Below are 6,953 nucleotides of genomic sequence, written 5' to 3'. Positions count from 1 at the left end.
GTTCCATTTTTCTCTTTTAGTTTCTTTTTCACTAAAATATTTTTAAATTATTAACAATTTAATAATTTATTTTTAAAATATTAATATGATATTTTATTTTAATTTCTTTTTATTTTTTATCTATGGTCATTTTCTTTTTTTTTTCTCTTTCAATTTATTTTTTGTTGAAATATTATTAAAATATTAATAATTAATAATTTAATAGTAAAACATTAATAATTTTTATTAAAATATTAATATGTTTTATTTTAATTTCTTTTTATTTTTACTCTATTTTCACTTCCCCTTTTTCTCTTTTAATTTTTTTACTAAAATGCTATTAAAACATTATAATTTAATAATTTATTATTAAAAATATCAATATAGTATTTTACATGATAATGTTAGTAATTTCACATAATAAGCAAGATTATTTTTGCCCATAACTATTTGAGCTTTATTCATGAAGTCTGAAATAGTTAATACCATGAAAGATTGGTAGTAGCTATTTCAGGATTTTAAAAAATGGTCATCTATGAAAAATTATTATTCCTTATCTTAAAATGAAGCAAACAAGAAAATTATTTGGCACTTAGGACTAAAAGAGGAAATATAATAGTCATTCTGTCCAACCAAACACAAAATGTATCCTTCACAAACATGAGCCAAGGAAGACAAAATCCAAGAGAACAGCAGATACTTTCATTATCATCCCATAATGCATATACTTTCATTCTTAAAATTTAAAACAAAAACACAAATTGGAAGTATAAAACTCTGACTATCCATATGCATGTCTCCTTTATCACATAAATTTATATATATATATATATATATATATATATGTGTGTGTGTGTGTAATATATATAATTTTAACCTTTTATTATAATTTTATAATAATATGTCAATAGATAAGGCCTTTCTTCAAATTTTGTACCTCCACTATAATTTTCTTCAATTGATTGACCTAACCTCCAATAAAAGGAAAGGTTCTTTGGGATTTGGGAGCTTAGCTCTAAATGACAAAATTGCAAAAAAATTAAAAAAAAAATCATTATTGTATATCTTGCAGTAAACTAATTGCAATAAAAGTCGATTTTATTCAGCCAATAAATTATTAAAAAAAAGTATAATAGTACAAATCAAATTGTCCTCTGTCAATTTGGCATTTTGCAAAGGAGTCATGCCTTGGATCAATAAAGTTGACTCAAGAGGAATGTTCCTCATGGAGCCCACGTGCATGGCGACATGCTGCGTCCCTTCCTCTCTATCCATATTCCAACATGTTAAATTTCAATTACCAGATTATGTAATTGACACGTATACATTTAATAAATTGTTTGGTCACATATGATAATATTTTTTTTGAAATTAAAATAGATATATATGTTTACATAATTAATTTGTACAATACATATCTTTTATTTTATAAGATAAGGATGAAATAAATAAGACATATGGGGGCCCTGTTATGGACATATAGGTGCTTCTCGAGGAGTGGTTATATAATGCTTGCTCCCACTTCATTTTTTCTTCTTCCTTTATTTCCATCATTATCTAAAATGGAAATACTTTAAAATTGTATAATTTTAATTATTACATGGGCATGCTGATCAATTGCAAGGCAGTAATAATCAATATATTTAGGTTACGTTTGATTAACGGAATAGATAAAAATGAAATAGAATAGTTATTATGTAAAAATAGAATAAAATAATTATTATTTAGTTTAGTACGATAAAAAAAATAGGACAGGAATAATTATTATAACTTATTATAGTGTTTGATTGGTAACAATAATTTTGGAATAAGAAATGAATAGAAAATAAAAATACAAAAAAACCCTTTATTATTTATATGATTATTTATTTTTATTAGATTTTTTAAATATTAATAATCTAGAATTTAATAAAAATATTCATAATTAATAATTTAAATATTAATATTTTATTTAATTTAAATATTATTATGACTAATTTTTATTTTATTTTATTTTTAAAAATATTAATAATTGATAATTTAAATATTAATATTTTATTTATAATTTAATTATTTATATTTAAAATATTAATATTTAATTTAATTTAAATATTATTATGATCAATTTTTTATTTTATTTTTAAAAATTAATAATTGATTATTTATTTAAAATATTAATAATTGATAGTTTAAATATTAATATTTTATTTAATTTAAATATTATTATGATTACTTTTTTATTTTATTTTTTAAATATTAATAATTGGTAATTTATTTAAAATATTAATAATTGATGATTTAATTATTAATATTGTTTATATAATTTAAATGATATTATGTTTATTTATTTTTAATTTATTTTGTTTTTAAATAGGAATAATTTATAATTTATTTTATTAATAATTGATAATTTAAATATTAATATTTTATTAAAAGTTGGAATCAAGAGAGAGAAGGAGGAGAGAGAGAAAATAATATTTTATACAAATAAAGTTGTAATTTTTTAAACTTGTAAAGGTTATTTTTATCTTTATTACTTTTTAAGTTTATTCTTCAATCATGGAATAGCTAATACCATGGGAGATGGTGGTATTAGCTATTCCTTAGTTTTAGAGGATTTTGGAGAATAGTCATTCTTATGGAATGACTATTCTTTTGACTATTTCTCAACCAAATAAATGAACCAAAATTCTTTGGGAATAAAGGGGGAATGGCCAAACATGCTATTAGTATTTTAATTCATATTTACCAGACTTGAAGATTAATTAGTAATAAGCAAATGCGCCCATACATTATTAATTATCATCATTCATATTTGAGAGACTTGAATTACAAATTTATAAGCATCAATAGTAATGTTGGACATGATGAGTTATCATTTTTATCAATGTTTTTGATATATTTGTTTACATTTGTAATTTGAAGATCTTAATATATTTATTTATCAACACTATTTTTATTTTTATTTTTAGTACATAGAAGAATCATTGATTCTTGAAATACACAACAAGAGATAACCTTTCTCATCTTATCAATTCGATTTGTCTCCCTTAGGATTTCAATTTAAAATTAATCTTCGAATCAGAATTTCAATTTCTAATTGGGATTCTGAAATTTTCAAAGAAAAACTAGTATTAATATTATGTAAATTGGCTATAAAAATATGGTACTAAAAGTAACAGAGAGATGCATTAGAAAATGCTGTATGTGTGTGGGCATGTATTATATATATGTTAACCTTAAAGTAGTAAACCACATGGTAGGTATAATAAGTGTTTGAACCCTAATTGAAGGACAATTATTTATGTATGTCCATTAGAATGCAGACAAAGGGCATTGAGATAAAGAAAAGAGTTTTAAGTAATGTTAGGTTAAGCGTCACTCAAAAATTTTCCATCTCCATGCAAGTTGTCCCCTCTCCATGTCTCCCATCATGCTCTAAGGTTTTAGCAAAACTCCATCCCCAAGAATCCAGAAAATCATTTCTCCCACAAGGAATTGCACCCTTTGGAGTTACATTGGGGGTTGGTCTACCATGGACAATAACAATGGGTCACCGTTGGTGGCTTTTGTCTAGTAAACAGATCACATTGTCTCTTTGATGGTTATTTTTAGGGTTTCAAAGGTGTAGAAACTAAGATCAGAATCCTAAGTTATTGATAGGGATTTTCAATTCTTAATATCTTTATGAGATTACCTCAACAAGTAAAACTTGCATACAATGATATCATAAACTATCACATCCAATGTAAGAAACCAAACAAATAAATCACTAAGTTTAGCATATAATCAGATAAAATCCAACATAAATTCACATGATGGGAATTGAATTTACAACCTCGAGATTTCAAGATCTCCTTCTTATCATCCAGACAAGATCGACTTTATTTATTTATTTGAGAGTTGGAAATGAAAGAAGAACTGTATGATTGGGTCCAAGGCAACATTGATATATCACTTGGGAGTTTCCAGTGTCTAGTACTGGTGTGAGGAATAATATGCCATCTCTGTTAGCAAAAATAGGGAAAGGAAAAAAGTACTTCTTTTTTTCTCTCTTTTGAGCCCTTCATGCTTCCTGTGTTTTGTTGATTTGCTAATTGAAGTTTTATAAATAATTGGATATAGGCTTACCACTTTGTGCTTGGCTAGATTGTCAACAGAATTCTTTGCATCTCTTTTCATGCTACGACAAGCTAATCCTTGGCCCAACTCCCAATTCTTTCCATGCCATCTTTGGGCTATCATGCAAAACTGAGCTGGCAGTCGACAATTAAGGCTCTTTCTGTATTCTTTTTCTTTTTCTTTTTTCTAAATTTTCTTTCTCGTGATGGAACAGAATAAGACTGCAATTAATTCAAGCAAATTTGGATAAGTTAATTCACAAATTGGATTCAGTTCGATAATCGAAATAAATCGAGTCTGAGTATTTTAATACTCAATAGAAGCAACTGGTAAACTTAATTGAGTTTTTTCTAATTAAGGTGACGTTTGATATTTTATTAAAAATGAAATTATTAAAAATATATTTATTATCAAAGAAATATTTTATTTTGAAATATATGAAATTACTACACAGTTAATTTTCAAACTATGTAAACTTGTTTTAAACAAATCTAATGGCATTGTATCCATGGGAATAATACGCAGCTTTTTTTTTCAGATAATTTAATTATTATTTTGAAAAAAAAGAACTAGAAATTGTTTATTTTTTAGGCCAAGCAATGACTTCACTCATAAATGAGAATTAGTTAACAGTCATTTTCACATGTTTTATGTGGATGAGATTAACAGTATTTCCTTTCTTCCTCTTTCTAGCAAAGTACATAGGTTTGTAGAGAAGTTTAGAAAGAAAATTTCCAAATTATCGTGCTAAAGCCAAAAAAAAAAAAATCCAGATTTTTTGCTTAAAAATTTTAACTCAATTTGTCCTACTAGTGTAACAATGTAAATGTGTTGCTATTATACGGGTATGATACAAGGTTCGAGTTAAGGTTTAGTTTTGGATGGTGTTTTATGTTATTTTATTTGATTTTTAATAGAGTTCGATTACCTTCTCAATTAAACGAATTCAAAATCGAATATCTAAAAAAAAAAGTAGATACCTTTCTCATTTACATCCGTGTACTAGTGATTTTTTAATTTTCATAAAATTTCAAAAAAAAATTAATTATCACGAGAATATTATTATCTTTCTGAAAAATTAACTGGATAAAATTTATATTGCCACCACTTAAAAATTATATAAAATTCACTTACTTGCTTGATGTGAGATTTTTTAAAACTCTCTGTCTACTTCCTAAAACACTAGACCTAACATCGTCACCCACCCAATCCATCTTTCATCTTTCACATTCAATATAAAGCAACACAGTACCATGCTTTTGTTGTAATCCTCATATCCTCATGTCATTGAAGCAGGATGAGAATGACAACATGTCCCTCTTTATTCTTCCTTTTTTCACCACCATGCTTCTCCTCTCTGTGGGTTTTTATGCTATTTGTCTTTTCCTTTTTCACTACTCTTTGTTTTTTCCTTTTTCAATCTTCCTGATCATAGAGTACATGCTGAAGCAATGCTTCAATATTTCCTTTTGTGAAACCGCAAATTTCATCACCAGATATAGGACAATAACGCAAACAAATTTATCTCAAATGAAAATACTTGACTGTCTTCGAATTCTAGGACCAAATACTAAGCCAAACTAACCTGTTTATATGGAAGTAGAGTAGCTAAGAGAGGAGAAGAAGGGATTTGTTTAGACAAGAACCAACATAAAAGGAAAAACGATTGCATGAAAACGTCAAAATGTCTAATTCTATTCTCATTTTTCCTCCTTTGTGACAATGGCATTTTCCTGTTGGATTTTCCAAAGGGAAATTAGGCAGTGTTGGGAAAGCCCTGGAATTGACAAAAAAAAAGGAAGTGTGCCTTATTCAACACTACCACTAATGTGAAGTGAAAGACTTGATTGTCATTTTGGGGTCATTTGGAAGCCTCTCCTTGTCTTGCTCTATTTGGTTATGGAGTCTACTGATGAAGAGGGGGACATTGCATAGATTTGGTGAGATATCCATGGCCCTACCTAATCACCTGCCACTTAGTCTACTGGAAATCTAATTACTTCCTCTTTACCTCCATAATATCTTCCATCCATTCTAATGGCAAATTGTTAAACCGCCCCAACAAACTGACTGTCCGACCGATTTCGACAGCACACATCAAATCTTTCCCTTTAAGGATTGAAAATATTCTCCTTTTTTCTTTACTTAATTGAAGATGTTGTACTTATTTTGTTAACTTAACATACAAAGTAAAGGCAGCGCCCAACTTTAATCTTATTAGACTAGTAGCTTGCTTAATGCTATGGTGTCGGTGGGTCAAATTTAGGTTACGACTTGGTGATTATATATTATGATGCATTGACAGTTACACTGTCAGATCAACAAAATGTGATATTCAAAGATAAAGTGAGAATACATTGCCTTTGATAGGCTGATTAAAGAGAGAATCGTGAGAAAAAGATATTAAAAAAATTTAATTTATGTGTCCATTAAATAGTAAATATACCATTAAGTTTTTAAAATTTTTTATTTTTACTTCATTAATGAACTGGTATGTTTTGATGACCTGAGAATATATTAAAAATATTGCATCAAATATAATCTCCTAACAACCCCCTTCAAATATGAATCAAAGACGATGGGGTTTTACAGGTGAGGCAGCTATACCAGAAGCTTTAATCTAGTGATTGTTACCTTTTCAATATAAAGTTAAAGATCAAATATACAAAAAAGTCTCCTTCCTTTCGGCTTTATTCAGTTGTATCCAAAGAAAAACGAAAAGTTGAGCTAAAGTTGGAAAATTGTGTTTAAACAAGCATCTTAGTCCCACCTAAACCATGCATTCCTCAAGGTTTGGCTTTCGCTACTCCAACCATGTCCATGTTCCCCACAACTCTATTAAGGGGGTCTCTGTTTTCCTAGAGAAATGAATC

The sequence above is a fragment of the Theobroma cacao genome, chromosome 10 (genome assembly GCF_053813885.1).
Source record: "Theobroma cacao isolate CCN51 chromosome 10, ASM5381388v1, whole genome shotgun sequence".
In the NCBI taxonomy this organism is placed as follows: domain Eukaryota; kingdom Viridiplantae; phylum Streptophyta; class Magnoliopsida; order Malvales; family Malvaceae; genus Theobroma; species Theobroma cacao.
Note: the sequence above shows the minus strand (reverse complement) of the source record.